Source organism: Podarcis tiliguerta, assembly GCF_965153285.1.
Source record: "Podarcis tiliguerta genome assembly, chromosome: 9".
NCBI classification, from domain to species: Eukaryota; Metazoa; Chordata; class Lepidosauria; order Squamata; family Lacertidae; genus Podarcis; species Podarcis tiliguerta.
This window is the reverse complement of record NC_139542.1, coordinates 13,006,984-13,029,809: the sequence shown is the minus strand read 5'-3', so window position 1 is coordinate 13,029,809 and position 22,826 is coordinate 13,006,984. Positions and strand designations below refer to the sequence as shown.

General features: G+C 48.7%; 1 protein-coding gene across 15 annotated transcripts in view; it reads left to right on the top strand.

Moving 5' to 3' along the window:
* TMEM150C (transmembrane protein 150C) overlaps window positions 1-22,826 on the top strand; it is a 60,497-nt gene that overhangs the window by 4,253 nt on the left and 33,418 nt on the right. For 2 of the 15 annotated variants that reach the window (XR_014501869.1, XR_014501871.1), the window contains exon 2: window positions 20,445-20,509. The exons of 8 other annotated variants lie outside the window; for them this stretch is intronic. The gene's annotated coding sequence lies outside the window, so the exon portion shown is untranslated. Of the gene's footprint in view, window positions 1-20,444; window positions 20,510-21,234; window positions 21,484-22,826 lie in introns of those variants that run through there. 5 more of the 15 variants (XR_014501872.1, XM_083398742.1, XM_083398746.1 and 2 more) reach the window with 5 other exon arrangements.

The following is a 22,826-nucleotide window of genomic DNA, read 5'->3' as shown; positions in this document are numbered from 1 at the left end:
CTTCTGATGTCACGGATGCTGTAGGAGTTGGAGTTTGAGGAACAGCGGTGGGAATTTTCTGTAAAAAGTAGCCAGCTTCTTTCCCGGAACTGATTTTCCCTGGGGAAAAGAGAATCGGTGATGACTAATATATCAGTTTAAGCCTGGCTGGACACTTCAGTGGGAAGATAAGCCCAAAGAATCATTGCTGTTTCAGTTTTTTTTTAAATATATATAAAAATAGCCACAGAGACAGCCACAGCCACCTATAATTTATTTGCTCTAGCTACCTAATCACTCTGATCTGGGCTTATTTGCAGTTAGTCACAAAATTCACAGAACAGGCATGTCCATTCCTTGGGGAACATTTACTAGCTCTGTACCATAATTTCAGTAGTTAGTTCCTTTCTGACCAAATCATAGATTTTGCAAGCTAAGGCTGCAAACCTAATGCACATTTAACAGAGCATAAGGCCCATTGAACACCAGGGGACATATTTCTCAATAACCACGCATAGGATTGTACTGCATCTTTTTAGCCTGTAGCTACTACTGCTTCTTTCATTCATTCTATGAAGTAGTAAACAAATACAAATATGCAGCCTCTTAAGTCCAATTTTTTAACCAAAGTTATCTTAGCGACATTCCTATATTCCCAGTCAGTTGTTTCATGGCACCTGTGATTGGAGAGCATTGAATCTGGATTTGGGATAATCTGCGCACCACTTCCCAGGCTCCGAATCCAACATTTTGGCATTAAACGAGAAGTATTATCAGGGGTAGGGATGCGGGTGGCGCTGTGGGTTAAAGCCTCAGTGCCTAGGGCTTGCCGATCGAAAGGTCGGCGGTTCGAATCCCCGTGGCGGGGTGCGCTCCCGTTGTTCGGTCCCAGCGCCTGCCAACCTAGCAGTTCAAAAGCACCCCCGGGGGCAAGTAGATAAATAGAGACCGCTTACTAGCGGGAAGGTAAACGGCGTTTCCGTGTGCTGCGCTGGCTCGCCAGATGCAGCTTGCTGGCCACGTGACCCGGAAGTGTCTTCGGACAGCGCTGGCTCCCGGCCTATAGAGTGAGATGAGCGCACAACGCTAGATTCTGGCAAGACTGGCCCGTACGGGCAGGGGTACCTTTACCTTTACCTTTATTATCGGGGGTGGGGAACATAGGTGTTGGTTCTGGAAGAAAACCAACAGTGCAACATACTACTTTGCAAATATTTCCTTGGGGAATAAAATGCATTTAAGGATGCAGGTGTCACTTCAGAAAATATGCGTTCCTCTTTGCAAAGAAATCACAGTCCCTGATTTAATAAATAGAGAGGGAGGGGATGAGAATCTATGAAAAGCTAAGCTGCCCATATCGGGGAAACTGGCAGAATGAGCTGCTTGTTAGAAAAGTCAGGTATCACAGGTTTCCTTGACAACTGTTCCCATAGAACTTGACCTCAAAAGACAGCAGAACAAAACAGGTTGGCAAGATTGCTTATAAATACCCAAATAATTCTAATTGCATCAGTTCTATTTATGCTTTGCTGGGTGTAATGGGGCAGGATTTAAAGGGATTTACTCCCAAGTAAGTGTGCTTAGATTACAGCCTATTTCCGTTATTAACATACTGGGCAGGAAAAATGTTGGGTTTTTTTTATTCACAGTTATGGTTTTGAGGTGGGTTTTTAAAAACTCTAAACAATACACTCATTTTCAAAAGGCAAAGTGTCTGGGAATATTTTTCAAGCATATATTGAATCTTCCTGTAAATTGTAATCGAATATGTTAACATCTCATACAACATTCATGTGGTACCCAGTAGGGATGGAGGTTTATGGGACATGTAAGCACTGCACTGAGCTGTAAACAGTTTAATCACAGCTCATTAGAGACAGGGGGAAGTGTTGACTTTACATTTTTATGAGAAGCTACCTGATTCCTACTTCTCAAACATATGCAAAATGAAGCTCAATTACCCTTCAAAGTTCTCGCATCTCTGAATTTTGTGAAGCAGCGCTTCAACCTGTGCGTACAAAAATTCATAAATAAAATGCATATATTAGCGAAGATGACATACAAAATGCATTACATTAGGGAAATGGCTTGCAAAAAATGTCGTGCCGGGTAATAAAACGGTATGTAAGTTTGTGTGTGTATTAGAAGAAACTTGGCTGATGAATTTTCATGAGGATTTAAAAACAACAACAAAAAGCTAATTCCTGCAGAAATGTGGAGAACTGAATGAAGAATGGAAAACCAAGAAGCAGGGAGAAATGGACAGACCTGGCCATCACCACAGACCATGCACATTTTAAAATAGATAATGTTGTATCTGTTTGTGAGAAGCCAAAGGAAATTTGAGGACAACAAAGAATTCTTACGACTCAATGGTCTCATTGCCAATGAAACATTCCAGTTCAAATTACAGTGGAATGGTGATTAGGATGTTCACTTTTTCCTTTCCTTCGCAAATCTTGCCCTGCTTTGGCGTACTTTACATCTATGGGCTCCTCCAGACACCCTATTTATTGAATGTTCATACTGATTTCCTTGCACGAAGCTTAGGTGCAAGTGAGATAATGTCCAGGCTTCCTTGAGCACCCTTTCTGTTTTGCTTACGGAAAGCTATTAAACAAGGAACATTCATCCTCGTTTGGTTGTTCTGTGTTGGTAGGGCTTCCCGTTCGCTATTCATTTATCCCAGACTTTTCAGGGCGTTTCTGTTGGACATTTGGGTGCAACTCGGCTTGAAGAAAAGGGGTTTGCATGGGGTTAAAACAGATAAAGCAAGGGAATTCCAGATTCCTGGACTGCCTCTGTACTTTGACTTCTTCGCTGACCTCCCTCTCTCATTGATGTTTAGACTGATACATCTTAGGTTGTATCCTGCTTGCCTCCTCCTCCTCCTCCTCACACTTCTCTGTCAGACCTCAACAGGAGCGGTCACCTTGGATGTTTCCTCTGAGAATGAAGGAGCAAACATGGTTGCCTTTGGCTTCTCTAGATTAGTTAGGTTAGAACTAGAGACCTTTTATATCCAAGTTATGCATTTCCTAGAAATACAGTGGTACCTCGCAAGACGAATGCCTCGCAAGACGAAAAACTCGCAAGACGAAAGAGTTTTTTGTTTTTTGAGTTGCTTCGCAAGACGGATTTCCCTATGGGCTTGCTTCGCAAGACGAAAACGTCTTGCGCCTTTTTCTTAGAACCGTCAATGCATTCCTATGGGAAACCGTCAATGCATTTCCGTGCTTCGCAAGACGAAAAATTCACAAGACGAAAAAACTCGCAGAACGAATTAATTTCGTCTTGTGAGGCACCACTGTACTTTGTTATTTTCTGACTCTACAAGCATCTCTCTCTCTCTCTCTCTCTCTCTCTCTCTCTCTCTCTCTGCCAAAGAGCTCTGGCTGGTAATTGGACTCTCAGTCTTCCAACAATGTCCCTGTCATTTTCCTAATCACAAAATATCATTTTATTTATTTTTAAAAGCACAAAATATATCTTTTCTGTGCCAGAGGGACAGGCTGCTTATTCCATTTTAACTGCACAAACTCAAGTTTCTGATGTACACTTGACTTCCTCCCACAAAATACTGGCATTCTGGAGGCAAGTTGTGTTGGCACTAACCATGCAATGTTTGTAGGGCACAGACTACAATATTATGCCAAACGTGCAGCTTTTTGGGGTTTTGTTTGTTTGCTTGTTGTTCAGGAGAGTTACGCATATCCGCCACAGCAGTTGTTTAAATTCTCTTATCACAGACTCCGGTTAAAACCACCTTGAAAATTCACACTCACCTACAAAGCAAATATTTGCCTCGTATAGTTTGCTGAGCAGCTGGCGGAGTTTTGCGCTAAACTCCTGAACTCCCAGGCTGGGGGTGGATCATTTCTGCTGCTGAAGCCAAGCCGGTTTGGCCTTCTCTTACTTCCAGGGAGCCAGATCTTATTTGTCCAGAAGGAGGAGGGAGAGAGAAAAAGCAATGCAGAAGAATACAAAGAGCTCATATTGCTAAGGAAGGAGCTGGCTGTGGTCCTGCAGTTTGCTCAGAATGAACATTTGTACAGAGTTTTGCAAGTCAAATCTCTAGGGCTTTCTTCCTCCAATCAGCTCTGACCCTGTAGTACCCAACCACTACTTTCCCACACTTGTTGCAAAACTCAAAAATTGAGCTGCTAACTGAGCGATTGCAGAGGAATAGTGACCCATTGATCTCTCTCTATCTATCTATCTCTCCCTCTCTCTCTCTCTCTCTCTCTCTCTCTCTCTCTGTGTGTGTGTGTGTGTGTGTGTATGTTTAGGCTGTACACTATGCCTTTAAACCACATCTGAAGCACATTATTTCCCTCAAGGGATTCTGGGCACTGTAGTTTGTTAAATGTTTCTGGGAACTGTAACTCTGTGAGAGGTAAACTACAGTGCCCAGAAATGTTGGAGAGAAAGAATGTGATTCAAATGTGCTTTAAAGGTATAATGCATGAGTAGGCAAACTAAGGCCTGGGGGCCGGATCTGGCCCAATCATCTTCTCAATCGGGCCTGTGGACGGTCCAGAAATCAGTGTGTTCTTACATGAGTAGAATGTGTGCTTTTATTTAAAATGCACCTCTGGGTTATTTGTGGGGCCTGTCTGGTGTTTATACATGAGTAGAATGTGTGCTTTTATTTAAAATGCATCTCTTTTCTCCCCCTCAAAAAAATACAGTCCTGCACCCCACAAGGTCTGAGGGACAGTGGACTGGCCCCCTGCTGAAAAACCCTGCTTTACCTGGTATAATGTGTATGCAGCCTTAGGGTTGCCAACCCCCCATGTTTGGCCCTTAGTCTCTAGAAATTGACCTTAGTTTCCAGGAATCTCCTGAGGCCATCCAACTGAGGTGAGTTGTCTCTATGGCAACAGGGCAAGCTCTTTGGACATGCAAATGGCAGTATTTAACTGGCCAGCTCAGGCTATTATCTTACGAAGAAACTCATCTGACTGGCTCCGCAGGTTTCCTCTAAAAGATTCTAACCTTACATACACCTGATCACAGGTTTGGAAGGGACCCATGTGTATCACCCAGGCTGACCCCGCCCCACAAACCTGTAACATGACTCATAGCAGGTTTACCACAGTATTTCCCACCAGTGAAGTTATACAAGTCGAGAGTGCGGAAACAAAATGCTTTCCTGGAATATTGCGTTATTCTGGAATTCCAATGAAATATACCTCGTGGGTTGCCAAAAGCAACCAGAAAACGTTTTGGATCTGACACCTCCCACAAGGGACACAGGAAAAAATTCCCACGTAATTATGTGTCATTTTTGTGCCACAGGGAATTAAGCATTATTACTTGCTTGATTTTTGCAATGAAAATTGTGACATGAGGCAATTGCAACACCGTTCTCCAACATTCACAGTGTTTATCCTTATGTGACTGGCAATGCCTCTGGGAAATACAGGTCAGTGCATCAGAAATCAAAGCAGCTCAAGTGGGTTTGCAAATGCCATATAATCCACAGTTGCCTCAAGCATGGTGTGAAAGCTTTGAGTTTTGATGTAGAAACACTCGTCCACAAAGCAGAAAATGAGCTTTCCTCTTTGGATAAGGAGATGAACTCTCTTATGCCAGCATGGTGTAGTGGTTAAGAGCAGTAAACTCGTAATCTGGTGAACTGGGTTCGCTTCCCCACTCCTCCACATGCAGCTGCTGGGTGACCTTGGGCTAGTCACATTTCTTTGAAGTCTCTCAGCCCCACTCACCTCACAGAGTGTTTGTTGTGGGGGAGGAAGGAAAAGGAGAATGTTAGCTGCTTTGAGACTCCTTCGGGTAGTGATAAAGTGGGATATCAAATCCAAACTCTTCTTCTTCTTCTTTTTGTTTGTTTTTTGTTTGTTTGTAGAAAAGGAGTAGAAAGATGTGCTTTCGCATGCAGCAGCAAGGTGGCGGTTACTTCTGCATGCTATTGAACACATACTCCATCATTCTGCCCGGACACTGAGGTCCGGCTCTGAGGGCCTTCTGGCGGTTACCTCACTGCGAGAAGCCAAGTTACAGGGAACCAGGCAGAGGGCCTTCTCGGTAGTGGCACCCGCCCTGTGGAACGCCCTCCCACCAGATGTCAAAGAGAAAAACAACTACCAGACTTTTAGAAGACATCTGAAGGCAGCTCTGTTTAGGGAAGCTTTTAATGTTTAATAGACGATTGTATTTTAATATTCTGTTGGAAGCCCCCCAGAGTGGCTGGGGAAACCCAGTCAGGTGGGCAGGGTATAAATAAATTATTATTATTATTATTATTATTATTATTATTATTATACTGCAATGTTGACCAGCACTGAAAGCACACAGAAGAAGACTGTGTGAGCAGCATTCTGTGAGGACGGACAAACAAATCTCCCCCTCCTAAAGATATTTACTTTCTGCACAACCTGATGCGAACCTTTCATGCTGCTGTGGGGGAACTGGAATCAGCGGCAGGTGGTGAAATTTTTCGGAGATGAACAGTTAGGGCCAGAGGTGCCAGCTTGCAAGGGCAATTGGTGGTACTGGTGGTGGGGACTGCTGTTGTGCACATGACTTCACAACATCCTGGCACTGCACGCGTGAGCATCATGTCTCCCTCCTAAGCCAGGCTATGGAACTGGCATTCAGCACCACAGGGCATCTCACAGTGAAGACTGAATACAGGCATTGCGGCTCACAGTCTTACCCACCACAAATGTGTACCACCTCAGTATTGTCCACACTGACTGACAGCAGATTTTCTGGATTTCACACAGCCTTACCTGGAGATACCAGGGGTTGAATCTGGGATCTTCTGCACGCAGTGCATCTTCTTCTTCTTCTTCTTCTTCTTCTTCTTCTTCTTCTTCTTCGGCGATCACTCGTAGCAGAGTAAGATTGTCTTCCATAGACATGGTGTTAACAGTGAGTCGATAAGTGACTGTGGAGGCCAATTCTGGATCCACACGTCCTTCCACAGTGGGGACATAGGTTTCTGGGCAGGAGTTGATCACGGTGAGGGTTTGCCAAGCATGCCTTCCTCTTAGCACGTTTCTCCCTTTTGTCCTGAGTTTGAGTGTCTTCAAAGCCCATGACAGCTTTGGTAAAGGCTGTTCTCCAACTGGAGCGCTCGCAGGCCAGTGTCTCCCAGTTGTCAGTCTTTGTTGTTGTTTAGTCATTTAGTCATGTCCGACTCTTCGCGACCTCATGGACCAGAGCACACCAGGCAGTCCTGTCTTCCACTGCCTCCCGCAGTTTGGTCAAACTCATGCTGGTAGCTTCGATAACACTATCCAACCATCTCATCCTCTGTCGTCCCCTTCTCCTTGTGCCCTCCATCTTTCCCAACATCAGGGTCTTTTCCAGGAAGTCTTCTCTTCTCATGAGGTGGCCAAAGTACTGGAGCCTCAGCTTCAGGATCTGTCCTTCCAGTGAGCACTCAGGGCTGATTTCCTTCAGAATGGATAGATTTGATCTTCTTGCAGTCCATGGGACTCTCAAGAGTCTCCTCCAGCACCATAATTCAAAAGCATCAATTCTTCGGCGATTAGGTTTCTTAATGGTCCAGCTCTGTCGGTCTTTATACTGCATTTTTTTAGATTTGCCTTGAGAGAGCCTTTGAACATCTTTTGTTGACAACCACCATTACGCTTTCCATTTTTAAGTTCAGAATAGAGCAGTTGCTTTGGAGGACGATAATCAGGCATCCGCACAACATGACCGGTCCAACATATAATGACATCTGCCTGCAGATCTACAAAGAACGTGCAAACTAAGGCTAAATAAAGTGTCTGTTGGTGTTAGTTTTCTATCTCTATCTCAAAATATTTGAAAGCCTGAAACAGAAGGGCATATGGCAGATGATGAAAGATTTTGCTGGTAATCTGTAGACCGGTGTCAAATAGGAGGAAGAAGTGTTTTCATTTGTCACTAAGATTAGTTTCTGTGTTAGCCAGCAGTGTTCTGTCACTGTTTTTTGAAGAAGCCCAAAGTCCGCTGATAGATCCCCGATCAGCAGATGCTTTTACAGGCTTATTTTGAGAATTAGAAAACACTTTTGTTGGTGTCCTGATGATGGATTCTTTTCTGGGGGTGTGGGAGGGGAAGGGGAAGATGGGTTGGCACGAAAGCCAGCCGATTTCTGGACCCCCGACAGCAGCATGGATAAAAGCTCATTGTCTAACATAAATAGCGCATGACATGATTATTGGAAATAAGAGCAAGACGCTGACCTCATGGCTTCTTCTCAGAAAAAAGAGAACATTAAAAATAAAGTCTTTTAAGCAGTTCTCCCCCTTTAAAAAAAAAACCTTGTTTGTTTCTGCTTGCAGCCTGATCCCATAAGCTGCTACCCCAGAGGAGGAGATGGTTGTCTTATGCAGACTTATTCCTCATTGAAGGGTGTTTGAAAGCAGAACTGACAGTGCACAGAATTTATGTACAGTGGTACCTTGGGTTACAGACACTTCAGGTTATAGACTCTGCTAACCCAGAAATAGTACCTTGGGTTAAGAACTTTGCTTCAGGATGAGAACAGAAATTGCGCGGCGGCAGCAAGAGGCCCCATTAGCTAAAGTGGTACCTCTGGTTAAAAACAGTTTCAGGTTAAGAACAGACCTCCGGAACAAATTAAGTTCTTAACCTGAGGTACCACTGTATGCATATATTATGGGAAACAGGACTCCTTCTGAACCAGTTTTTATGTTATTAAAAAGGACAGCATGGTTTAGTGGTTATAGTGCTGGATTAAGGCTGCAGTGACCTACAAAGGAGGGGTACGGGATGGCTTCTCAAGGGCCCTTTCCTAAACTTTATTGGAAATCTAGATGGCATCTTAAAAAAGCAGAGACATCACCTTGCCAACAAAGGTCCGTATAGTTAAAGTTATGGTTTCCCCAGTAGTGATGTATGGAAGTGAGAGCTGGACCATAAAGAAGGCTGATCGCCAAAGAATTGATGCTTTTGAATTATGGTGCTGGAGGAGACTCTTGAGAGTCCCATGGGTGCAAGAAGATCAAAACTATCAATTCTGAAGGAAATCAGCCCTGAGTGCTCACTGGAAGGACACATCCTGAAGCTACGACTCCAATACTTTGGCCACCTCGTGAGAAGAGAAGACTCCCTGGGAAAGACCCTGATGTTGGGAAAGATCACAAGGAGAAGGGGACGACAGAGGACGAGATGGTTGGACAGTGTTCTCGAAGCTACTAGCATGAGTTTGACTAAACTGAGGGAGGCAGTGGAAGACAGGAGTGCCTGGCATGCTCTGGTCCATGGGGTCACAAAGAGTTGGACACAAATAAACGACTAAACAACAACAACAACAATCCAGAAATTGAACCTTGGTCTTTCTAAATGCATTCCATTGACCTACAGCCCTTCTTCTTCTCGAGCTACCCCAGTGATGCATGTATGAATGGCATTCCCAGTGCCAGGGGCTGGTTGGTCACTGAGGATACTGGTGAGTGAGCAGGGCCGTCTTTAGCATATGCGGCACCAGGGTGCAAAGATCCGCCCAGCGCCCCCAAATTTAGTTTATCCCCAAATTAACTGTGTTGATCGCCTGGGCAGGTGCCGAGGAGGAGTCCGCATCCAGGTTGCTGCTTGAAATATACTCAGAGTCGCAAAGTGATTTCATGCTCTTTATTCAGCTCATAGTGGTGAGGAGGAATGAATGAAAGTCCCCTCAAAGTATCTGCTTATATACATTATTTACACAATGGGCTGCACATGATTGGCTAATTCTGGAATTCTACTGTAAGCCAATCAGGTTGTGGATTCACTTATATCTGGAGCATGATTGGGTGGTTCCTGCCAACCAATCAGACTGCTGCATTGTTCTAGGACCAATCAGACTGATGCATTCTGAATCCTATTGTTCTAGGACCAATCAGACTGCTGCGATTTGGATCCTATTGTTCTAGGACCAATCAGACTGCTGCAGTTTCGATCCTATTCAACTCAGTACATAACACCCCTCCCCTCTAAGTTCCAGTCCTGCCCGGGAGGTCGCATTCATAGTCCTCGAGGTACGCCGGTGGCCTACGTGTGCGTTGCGGCCTGTGGTATTCCCTGGTCCGGGGTTCAGGTTCTGGCTCGTGTTCCAAGGATGCTGGCTATGATGGGCCTGTTTGGTCTGGCGCAACCGGCTCGCTCAGTCGTGGTTCTGGTTCCGGTGTCCTTTCGGCCTCGCGGGTCCTCTCTGTATTTACTGATTCTGCCTCTCCTGCTGGCCCCTCCTGCTCTATGGGCCTCACTGCCGCTCTGTTCCCTTGGGACTCCTCTGACCTTTCCTCCTCCTGGTTTTCTCCTGGGAATCGTCGCCGTATCTGGTCGCAGTGGCGGCGCCAGCATTGCCCCCCATCCGTTAGCACCTCGTATGACACGGGGCCAGTGACCCTGGTGACTGTGGCGGGTACCCATGCTGGGCCTGCCCCAAAATTCTTTGCGTACACTGGGTCCTGGGCCTCGAAGGTCCGGGGGTTCCTGCCTTCCCCCACCACTACCTCATCCTGAGCTCTATCGGGGTGAAGGCGGTCCAATCTGATTGCAAGGCGCCGACCCATTAGTAGTTCAGCGGGGCTCCGGCCAGTCGTTGAGCTGGGGGTGCTGTGCTGTGCTAGGAGGAATGTGGCAAGGCGGTACTCCCAATCCCCTTGCGTCATGCGGCGAAGGGTGTCCTTGGTGGTCCGCACCATGCGTTCTGCTTGGCCATTGGTGGCAGGGTGGAATGGCGCCGAACGGATGTGGCGGATGGCGTTCTGCGCTGTGAAGGTTTGGAACTCTCCTGACGTGAATGCAGTCCCGTTGTCTGAGACGAGAGTGTCAGGGAGCCCGTGGGTTGCAAACAGCCTGCGTAGTATCCGGATGGCTGCAGATGTAGAAGTGGACGGTACCAGTGCGACTTCCAGCCATTTGGTGTAGGAGTCCACCACTATGAAGAATGTTTTCCCCTGAAAGGGGCCAGCGAAGTCCACATGCAGGCGTGACCATGGTGCTCGGGCGGACTCCCAGGACTGGACTGGGGCCCTTGGGGGATCTGGGCGGGATTCTTGGCAGGCCTGGCAGTGTTTGACCCAGGCCTCTATCTCTCCGTCGATCCCCGGCCACCACACATAACTCCTGGCCAGGGCCTTCATTCTTACTACCCCTGGGTGTGTCTCGTGTAGGGCTGTGAGGACCCTTTTGCGGAGGGGCTGGGGAACAACGACCCTGCTTCCCCATAACAGGCACCCCTTGTGGGCCGACAGTTCATGTTTGCGGGTTGTGTAGCCAGCGAATTCTGGCCCAGGGCTGTTGCTGGGCCATCCCCTCCACACCCAGTCCAGGACCCGGGAGATGACCCTGTCTTTCTTGGAATGGTGTGCAACTTCTTGTGCCTGAATGGGGCGGTCGGGAAGCAGCTCCAGGCTCATAACCTCTTGTGCAGGTGCTGGGTCGGGGCCTGTTTCCGGTAGTGGTAGCCTGCTGAGGGCGTCCGCATGGCCCATCGCCTTCCCAGGTCGGTGAATCAGTGCATACTGGTAGCTGGCAAGGAAAATTGACCACCTGAGGACGCGAGGAGACAGCACTTGGGGGGTCTGCTTTTCGGGGGCAAACAAGCCAAGCAACGGCTTGTGGTCAGTCACCACGGTGAAGGGCCGCCCGTACAAGAAATCATGGAATTTTTTTACTCCCTTCACAATTGCCAGCCCCTCCTTGTCTATTTGTGAGTAGTTCCGTTCAGTTGCGCTGAGTGTCTGGGAAAAGTATGCTACTGGTACCTCTCTTCCATCCGGGAGTTGGTGTCCCAGGACAGCGCCAATGCCATAGGGTGAGGCGTCGCATGCTAGCACCACCGGCAGCCTCTCGTCGAAGTGTGCCAAGACCGAGTTTGAGACAAGCAAGTCCTTGACTGCCTGGAATGCAGCCTCCTGGCGCTGGCCCCACACCCAAGGGGCCCGCTTGTCCAGAAGTCTGTGTAGGGGCTCTGCTACCGCCGCTTTGTGGGGAAGGAAGGAATGGTAAAAGTTCAATAGTCCCAAGAAGGCCTGAAGTTCAGTCTTGTTCTTGGGCGCTGGGGCATCACAAATGGCCCGTACCTTGTCCCCAGTCGGGTGGACCCCTTCTGCGTCCACCATAAATCCCAGAAAGTCCACCTGAGGCACTCCTAGTAGACATTTTTCCCGCTTCACCTTGAGACCCGCCGTCTGGAAACGGTGCAGAACGGTGCGGAGGCGGTCCTCAAACTCCTCTGGTGTGGGCCCGGCAATCAACACATCATCGAAGAAGGGGGTGACGCCAGGAATTCCTTTAAGGAGAGCGTCCATTAGGTTCTGGAATATGCCTGGTGCCACACTGACACCGAATTGCAGCCGCTTTACCCTGAACGCTCCTCTGTGCGTCACAATCGTCTGTGCCTCTGCTGTGGCCTCATCTACTGGCAGCTGTTGATATGCTTGGGCCAAGTCCAGCTTGCCAAAAATTTTCGACCCAGCCAGGGTGGCAAGGACATGGCTGACCACTGGCACTGGGTATGCATGGGCCGTGAGGGCCTTGTTTATGGTACATTTGTAGTCTGCGCAGATGCGGACCGAACCATTAGGCTTGACGGGTGTGACGATTGGGGTTTCCCAGGGGGCATTAGGCACCGCCTCCAGCACTCCTTGCTCCACGAGCCGGTCCAATTCCTCGTCTATACGGGGTTTCAGGGCGAACGGGACCCGGCGGGCCTTGAGCCTGACTGGTCGTACTGCGGGGTCAAGCTGTAGAGCAATGGGGGGGCCCGTATACTGTCCCAATTTCCCATCAAAAAACCCCCGGAAATTCCTTGCATATGGCGTCCACGTCCACTTGTAAGCTCGTGTTGTTCACCCCGGTGACGGCTAGCCCCAGTGGTCCAAACCATGCCAATCCCAGTAAGCTAATGTAGGGGCCCTTGACCACAAGCAAGTCCAGTTGCCGCGTCCGCCCTCGGTATTGCACCCTGAAGGTCCCCACCCCCATTGTGGGGACCTTACGTTTCTGGAAGTCCCGGAGGGTGAATGGGGCCGGCCTGAGTTTGGGACCCCCAGTAGGACACAGTTTCCTTAAGGTCCTTGCCGAGATTATGGATAGATTTGAACCCGTGTCAAGCTCCATGCGGCATGGGGCCCCCTCTATCTGTACCTCTACATAAATTTTCTCTACGTTGGGGTGGGGCAACTGGTATACCTGGAAGTCCGTGAGCTCCGTTGAGTTGCCTTGGTGCGTTGGGCCCCGGGACCTGGGGCTCTTGGATTGGTCATCTGATGCCTGGCGTCGGGTGGGCCGAGCCCGACACACCCGGGCGATGTGTCCCGATTTTCTGCACTGCCTGCACTCTGCGTTGCGGAAACGGCAGGTCCTCCTCTCGTGACTTTCTCCACAGCTTGCGCAGTTCCCTCCTTCTCGTCGAGGCAGCTGTGGTATGTGGGCTGCTTGAGTGCGCTGCTGTACTCGGTGCACCTCCTCCCTGTCAGATCCTGAGTCGTCGGTGAGGTCTTCGTGGTGGACCCTCGGTTGGGATGGCTGGCTCGGCCGTGCCTCTTGCGTCGACTTCTCAGCAGCTTCCGTTGCCAGGGCCTCCTCCAGAGCGACCTGGAACGTTAGGTTCTTCTTAGCGTAGAGGCGTCGTTGCAGCTTCTCATCCCTCAGGCCACCGACGAGGCGGTCACGAAGCATGTTCTCCAGCTCTGAGAAGTTGCAGAACCGGGCGGCTTGGCGGAGAGAGGTCACAAACCCAGTTATGGTTTCCCCAGGGGCTTGCCGCTTTGCGTAGAAGGCATTTCGACGAGCCACCACTGAGGGCTGTGGCGAAAAGTGCCCCTTCAGCTGTTCCATTATTGTTTTGTATGGAACTGTAGCGACGTCTTCAGGCGCAAGGAGAGCTCGGGCGATTTCAAACGTCTCCTCTCCGCAGACGCTGAAGAATATTGCCCTCTTCTTGGCGTCTTCTTCATCGGTGACCCCTTTGGCTTCTAGGAGGAAGGTGAAACGGGAGGCGTACGCTTCCCAGTCTCCAGATGCTGGGTTGAACGGCGAGAAGCTGCTGTTGGTTGCCATTCTGAGTTCCTTGTGTCCCGGAGCTGAAGCCTGGATACACGGTGCGAGGCAGCGGTGCGGCAGGTGGCGGTGCTGCGGTGCGGTGTGTGGCAGTCAGCTCAGCGGGATCCCACCTTCGTCGCCAGTGAAATATACTCAGAGTCGCAAAGTGATTTCATGCTCTTTATTCAGCTCATAGTGGTGAGGAGGAATGAATGAAAGTCCCCTCAAAGTATCTGCTTATATACATTATTTACACAATGGGCTGCACATGATTGGCTAATTCTGGAATTCTACTGTAAGCCAATCAGGTTGTGGATTCACTTATATCTGGAGCATGATTGGGTGGTTCCTGCCAACCAATCAGACTGCTGCATTGTTCTAGGACCAATCAGACTGATGCATTCTGAATCCTATTGTTCTAGGACCAATCAGACTGCTGCGATTTGGATCCTATTGTTCTAGGACCAATCAGACTGCTGCAGTTTCGATCCTATTCAACTCAGTACATAACACTGCTGCTGCTTATGGGGCTTTTCATCTTGCTGCTGCTGCTGCTGCTGCCGCCTCCTCCTGAGTAGTAGCTCCAGGGAGCTCCTGCTGCTGCCGCCACCAGCGCCCTTGGCCAAGCCCATCAACATCCAAAGCGCTGCTCTTCGGCGGGGAGGCACACAAGCTGAGCCTCAGCGCACGTCCAGGCAGGCGGCCGCCTCTCAGCACCTCTCGCTCTGGCGCCCTCGCTGCGGCCGCCTTTCCTTCCAAGATTCTGGCAGGAAATAAAGAAGAAGAGGAGCTTGGATTTGATATCCCACCTTTTACTCCCTTTAAGGAGTCTCAAAGCGGCTAACATTCTCCTTTCCCTTCCTCCCCCACAACAAACACTCTGTGAGGTGAGTGGGGCTGAGAGACTTCAAAGAAGTGTGACTGGCCCAAGGTCACCCAGCAGCTGCATGTGGAGGAGCAGAGAAGCGAACCCGGTTCACCAGATTACGAGACTACCGCTCTTAACCACTACACCACACTGGCTCTGTGGAGGTGCTGTGATGTTAACATATGAGAGTGCTGGAGGTGAAATAGTTAAACAGGTTACCCAATCAGACCCCAGGGGGTGGAGTCAGAGGGACTATAAAACCAGCTCTGGGAGGGGCGAAAGGGGAGTTTGTTGGGAGTTGGGAGGTTGGTTGGAGTGGGAGTGAATTGGGATAGAGTCTGTGGGTAGGTTGAGTTAGGGTAGCGAAATAAGTTGAGTCAGGAACAGTTAGGGGCTAGGAAGACAAGTAAATATCTGAGAGGTGGTTTAGTGAGGGAGAGCAGGTAGTGGAAGTTATAGGTCTGGATAGGCACCCCATGATTGTAATTGACTGATACCATTTATTAAACCACACGCTTGTTAAACTGCAATAAATAAACAAACAGAAGTTTATGTTCCAATTTAACCCTGACTGGACTCGGTATTGTACCTGGTAGGGCCGGGTGGGGGCAGCGAGAAAAAAAGTGGTGGCACAGGGATCAATAGACGGTGAAACGTCCAGAGACCCTGTGTGATCGCCACAGGCGCCTCCCCCTCCTCCTCCTGGTGGCCAAATCAGAGGCTCCCCCAAAATCAAGCCAGTAGCCACCCCTCGTGCCGGTACCTCACAATGTTGGCCATGGCGGCTTCAGCAGCGCCCACCTAGCGCCCCCCAGAATTCAGTGCTGGGGTGCCCCGCACCCCTTGCACACCCAGGTAAAAACGGCACTGGGGGAAGTGGGATTGGAGACTGACTTGGAAGAAGGGATCAGTGATCTAGGAAAGCCTGTAACAGCTGGAAGATGAGAGACAGAGACAGGAGACGCTGCAGGATTGGAGAATGAAGGATGGGTGCAGGAGGAGGAAGAGATGAGTCGGGCTGCTGTACAATCAAGGGCTTCCACACCTCCTCCTCCTGCCCACACCTCTCCTGCTGCACTGTATCTCAGGACCAGAAGAGGACTGCAGTGGGAGGAACAGAGGCAGGTTACACACAGGCATAGTCTTTGCTTGCTTGCCTGCAGCTCAGGTGGAGAAGATGCATAATAATAATAATAGTAGTAGTAGTAGTAGTAGTAGTAGTAGTAGTAGTAGTAGTAGTAATAATAATAATAATAATAATAATAATTAATAATAATAATTTTATTATTTATATCACTCTGGGCGGCTTCCAAAAAAATATTAAAATACTGTAATACATCAAACATTAAAAGCTTCCCTAAACAGGGCTGCCTTCAGATGTCTTCTAAAAGTCTGGTAGTTGTTTTTCTCTTTGACATCTGATGGGAGGCTGTTCCACAGGGCGGGTGCCACTACTGAGAAAGCCCTCTGCCCGGTTCCCTGTAACTTGGCTTTTTGCAGTGAGGAAACTGCCAGAAGGCCCCCAGCGCTGGACCTCAGTGTCCGGGCAGAATGATGGGGTGGAGATGCTCCTTCAGGTATACTGGACCGAGGGTGTTTAGGGCTTTAAAGGTCAGCACCAACACTTTGAGTTGTGTTCGGAAACGTACTGGGAGCCAATGTAGGTCTTTCAAGACCGGAGTTATATGGTCTCGGCGGCCGCTCCCAGTCACCAGTCTGGCTGCCGCGTTCTGGATTAGTTGTAGTTTCCGGGTCACCTTCAAAGGTAGCCGCACATAGAGCGCATTGCAGTAGTCCAAGCGGGAGATAACCAGAGCATGCACCACTCTGGCGAGGCAGTCCGCAGGCAGATAGGGTCTCAGCCTGCGTACCAGATGGAACTGGTAAACAGCTGCCCTGGACACAGATTTGACCTGTGCCTCCATGGACAGCTGTGAGTCCAAAATGACTCCCAGGCTGCACACCTGGTCCTTCAGGGGCACAGTTACCCCATTCAGGACCAGGGAATCCTCCACACCTGCCCACCTCCTGTCCCCCCAAAACAGTACTTCTGTCTTGTCAGGATTCAATCTCATAAGCTGAGGTCAGGGTTGGGGCCTCTCTGTTGCTGCAACGGTCTCATCAGGTACATACCTAGGACATAGGCTGGATGGATATAGGATGGATGGACATGCTTTTTCCTAACTTGCAGGTGTACTTTTGATAGCAAGGAGTCAATTCTTCACTCTGCATGTTGACATGAGCTTCCTGGGGGACAGGGTGGGATACAATACATTTCTCTGCTGTTGTTTTGTCACTGGTGGAAATTTGCAGTAGTCTGATGAGGAACAAACGTCCTCACTTCAGCTTGCTGCAATGCGAAAAATGCATGCGATGGGAAATATTTTGGACTGACAGCTACTTGTCAATATGAAATGCTACAAACATGTTTTCACGCTTCCCCTTCAGATTCCCCCTGCCCCCTCGCTTTCAGCAAGTTCAGTTGAAAATGGCGATAATAGAACATAAACCCGTTATATTTTCCCCTTGCTTAAAAAGGAAGAAGAAGACATCTCAGAGAGATATTTAATGAGACAACAGATGGATTCAGTTGACCTACCGAGCCTGAATCTTGTCGTTCCTGTCCTATGAATGGTTCCCTGGGGCATAAAAGCGCATGAAATGCTCTTAAATAGCTTCCCAAGCGCCTTGTTTGTGACCAACCTTTGCTATCCTGCCAGTACTGCCTCAGGGGGAACCAATCTGAAGGAGCCCATTACCAACAAAAATAACTCAGTCCGTCCGAGCACACTGCTCTGTCCCTGGGGGCATCAGATGCACCGATGCATTATGGGATACAGGAGATCCACAGAGCAACATAGTATGAGTGGTGGCATGTGGCAAGCTGTAGAAGGGAAATAAAGGACAGAGCTGCAGCTCGGGATGGGAAAATAAATCCAGAACTGCATTTGTTTATCTGTGTACAGCCCATTCCGTCCTGAAGGCTTGCAGCCAAGAACTTTTCTCCTTTCCATTAAAATAGAATGTTTCAAAAGGATAAAGTTCAAGGACTAGATTACATTTACCCTGCCATCAAAATAAGGCCAAAGAAATAGTTCTGGTGATGTTTGCTAAATATTTACTTTTGCTGGCTTACTATGGGGAGATTTATTTGTGTATTCTACTTATTGGCCTCTCTCATACCGGGCTGCTCACATCCTTGTATATGAAAACACCCCACTTTACACCCTCACAAGAACCCCGGAAAGTAGGGTAGGCTAAGCTCTGAGCTCTATTTACCGTATTTTTTGCTCTATAAGACTCACTTTTTCCCTCCTAAAAAGTAAGGGGAAATGTGTGCGCGCCTTATAGAGCGATTGCAGGCTGCGCAGCTATCCCAGAAGCCGGAACAGCAAGAGGGATTGCTGCTTTCACTGCGCAGTGATCCCTCTCACTGAAAAATACGGTATTTATTTCATAAAGTTTATACAACCCGGATTGTAAAGAACCTCAAAGCGTTTTACAAAAAAAGGGGAAAGGCAACAGAATCAAGAAAAATTCACAACCCTACTTTAAAACAGATAAGAGTTAAAATACTAAAGCAGATTAAAATCACCTCAACTTTCTAAGCATCTACAGTACCGTATTTTTCACTCTATAAGACGCACCAGACCATAAGACGCACCTAGTTTTTAGAGGAGGGAAACAAGAAAAAATATATTCTGAATCCCAGAAGCTAGATCAGTGAGAGGAATCGCTGAGCAGCGAAAGCAGCAATCCCTCTTGCTGTTCTGGCTTCTGGGATAGCTGTGCAGCCTGCATTCGCTCCATAAGACGCACACACATTTCCCCTTACTTTTTAGGAGGGGAAAAGTGTGTCTTATAGAGCGAAAAATACGGTAAGTAGGCTTGCCTGGAAAAGAACGTTTTTAGCAGGTGCCCAAAATAATAAAGTAAAGGCACCTGCTTGATCTCAACAGGCAGGAAGTTCCATAGTATAGGTTCTGCTACAGTGAACACTTTGCCCGTTTGTGGGATTTGTGGCCAAAAGTGGTGCAACCGGTCAGATTAGATGGTTTTATAAATGAGAACTAGACGACTTCATAGTGAACTGTGGATATTAGCCCTCATGGCTAAAAACTGAGCCCTCATCACCTAGAAGTAGTATATTGTTGTGTGCCACCCCAAGCAGTGTTCATGTTTCCTTTGGAAATGAGACACAGTGGAGACTGTGCCTTTATGGTATATTGTTTATTTACACACTTATACAACCTGAGCCTGTGATGGAGGGTTTCAAAGCATTATACTCCAAGTGGGTCCTGTTTCTCCCATTGCTGAAGCCTCCAATTTGAAACAGGCAGCCCACATTGTGCTCTGGCGCCCTGCCCCAGCTAGCCGCATTTAACAAACTGACACTCCTTTTCCTCGATCACGCCACAGCCAACCGAAATCCTGAAACTTCCTCCTAACAAAAACTCTGGTATTTTTCTTCTGCTAACTACCCAGAGCTCAAGGCAGAGCTCCACCCATTTCTAATCGCCCATCACCTTCCTTTGTTCTCCACAGTGGTTCTTCTCCCAGGCAATTTCCTGAGCATGGAAAAACTGGTCTGGCCTGAATTTTAGCACTTTGTTCAATCCAGCATCCAGCAGCCTATTTCAATACTCCAAGCACTGATTAAACTCCAACACCCACTTGACCTAGGAATTTAGGGGAGTCAAGGCACCCACAAACTCATAACAATATTACAATTATCGGATGCAAGAGACAAATGACAGGGGATAGCTATCTCCATCATGCCTGATCCACTCTGGTCCAAGCCGGCAAGTCAGTTCTTGTAATATGAAAGAGAAAAAGAAGCAGAGTGACCTGTGTTGAACTTTCTATGATTCTTATCAAAGCTGAAAGTGTAACAGAAGTGATGCGAAGAGAGCGATTCGTCAAAGGGAGAAAAAGGAACTGGGTTATCCAACAGAACCTCTTTCTGTTTCTATTTTCTGTTTTCTTAAGAAACACTTTCCTTATCTGCTTTTGACTTTCAAAACAGTGTGGCATGCTTCCCACTTCTCCAATAAGTCCATGGGCAGTGCTGAAAGGCCTGGCTACTTTTTTAAAAAAATATATTATTATCGACCATTTCAACATATCAAAATATCAAAAGATATCATGTTCATTATTTTTCCCCTTCCCCCCACCTCCCCATCAAGCCCTCCCCCCCCGACTTCCCTCAACTCCTCACTCTGATTTTTCAACACATATTATTCTCTGAATACTGTAAAATGGTATAAATCCTTATATTATCTATCTACTATGTTTACAATCAATAAATTTGTATATGTTTATTCAAAACCTGCCAAGGAGTCCAATTCATTCTGTTGTCTTTTTAAGTAATTTGTAAAAAGTTCCCATTCTTCTTTGAAGTCGCAGTTGTCCTTATCTCGCAGTTTAGGTATATGTTAAGTTTAGCCAATTCTGCATAGTTCATCGATTTCTCTCGCCACTGTTCTTTTGTCGGGATTTCCTCATTCTTCCATCCTTGCGCTATCAAGACTCTTGCCGCTGTTGTTGCATGCATAAATGAGTTGTTTGTTTTCCTTGGCAGGTCTTGTCCTACAATCCGAAAGGCCTGGCTACTTTTGCACAAATGAGGCTTATGGTGTAATACAGGTAACTTGCAACTTCCGCACATTTAATTTGCGCACATTCAACTTTACACATTTGGCAAAAAAGCAGAAATCTTTTTAAGGGGGCAGGCACCCAGGAAAACAGACTTGGGCGATCCCACCTACCACTGAGATCACCCCCGTTGATTTCAGGGTGGCAGGTTCGAGCTCTGTGTTGGGCAAAAGATTCTTGCATTGCAAACGGTTGGGTTAGGTGACCCTCGTGGTCCCTTCCAACTGTACAATTCTATGACCTGTAACTCAGGCTCAAGGCTCCGCATGCTGCATCGCAAGGGGGTCAGACTAGATGACTTTGGGGGAACCCTTTACTATTTTACGACGCTTCGTTGCTTTCAGGTCATCGCCAAAGGGGAGAGCTGACCGCAGGTCAGCGCAAGAGCGCAATCGGGAAAGTGTGGCAGGCGCGCGCGCGCTTGGGCATCCCACGCGAGCGCGCACTCTCCACCCTCCACCCCCCCAAGGGCAATGAATTCCCGGTTCGAGGGGGCCCGGGGGCCTCTCGTGCCCAGATGACAAGTAGCCCGGGTGTGTGGATGAAGGCGCAAATCTGGGTTGGGGTGGGGCTGGCTAGTGGTACCCAGGAAAGTGCCGCCGCCTCCGAGGATGGCGAGGATGCCGTCCCCCCTCCACGCCCGCCAGCCCCCACCCCTTTTGGGGGTGTGTCTCCCCCTCCCCTCCTTATATCCCCCCTGCGAGAGAGACGCAGGCAGCCAGGCGCGCCCTCGCCCTTTGTCTCTGGCGCCGGGGAAGCTCCGGCGGCTGCGAGAGGCGGACGGCAGCCGCAGACTCCACCTCTTCCTCGAGGGGAAGCCCTCCTCCCGGCCTGGCCAGTCCTCCTGCCGCCGCCGATCGCGCTCCCGCCGCCTGCCTCCTCTCGCAGGTGTAACAGCACCTGGGACCCCCGGGCCGGACCGACGCCGAGACGCCTCCGCGCTCCTCTTCCTTCCCAGCTTTTCGGTAGGAGGGTATCTGGGGTCTGTCTCTCGGTTTGGGTGCCTTCCTCCCTGCGGCGCCTCCCCCGCCTTAAAGCCCTGCATCTCCTCCCCCACCCGTTCCTGCACAGCCCACCTACCCCCCCCCTCCATCTCCATCCATCCCTGTCCGTCTTCCTCACCTCCACAATCCGCCCAGATAAGCCTTATCAATTGTCCTGATTATCACCATCGCGCTTTTGCAGCAACCGTGCGCGCGCGTGTGTGTAGGAAATTGCAATTGCCTGGAGAAAGTCCCGGGGATTTCCTGCTGGCGACCCGCACCCGCCTTGCTGAATTGCTGCCCCGTGCTCCATCGAAAGGGCGCCTCTCCGTTTGATGAGCCCTCTGCTTAATTGCTTACATTGGGAGGATCGTTGCTTTTTGCTGGCTGCACACCTGAGAGGCGGCCTTATCTCTCCCGGGTTCTGCTCTTGGAAACTCCCTTTAATTCTTCCTCCTTCCTGCTGCCGCCTGAATCAAGCGATTGCCCGTCCAAAAAAAGAAAAGCGAGCGAGAAAAGAACCCACGCTCCGCCGGTGCACCAGTTTCCATCTTTCTATCAGGCTGCACCAATGCTGCTTACAAAGCATCATTCAGCCATATTCACTATTTCCCTTTACCTGCTTGCATCCCCTTGGCTTGATAACTGGGCTGCTGAATGCCTCTTAAGGGATGCTCTCCTTGTTTTTCAGACGTGCTCCTTTATATCAGCCCCCATAGTGCCTAGGTCGGCTGTCTGTGTCCCTTTTACTCCCCAAAGCACCAGAAGTGTCTGCAGCGCCTGTTTTTTATTTTGCATCTAGCAGCCTTAGGTGGTGATCGTGACAGGGGATCCATAATAACAATAAATAATGTGGTTTCTGCTGTGTTTTTGTAAAGGGCTGGGTAGGCAGACTGGTGATGCAGACCAAGCCATGTGGTCCCTATTGTTTGCGCTAGCAGTGCCTGTTCCCCATGACAGCTGATGGTTTGGGTGTTGCAGAGGGAGGGCTTGTGTTGTCAGGCTCAATGGAATGGCAATTTTTGCCTTCCCTTGGGTGTCCCCAGGTTCACACATGTGACTTTTGCACATGGGAGTGAATAGCAGCCATTTGTCCCATAAGATAGAAAGCATAGGGTATGCACCTTTTGAGGATACCACTGGAGCATAAAGATAAATTTACTGCATGCCCCTTGTGACCTCAGCTTAGGAACATAGGATTTTGCCTTGTACTAAGACAGATTCTTAAGGGACGCGGGTGGCGCTGTGGGTTAAATCACAGAGTCTAGGACTTGCCGATCAGAAGGTCGGCGGTTCGAATCCCTGCGACGGGGTGAGCTCCCGTT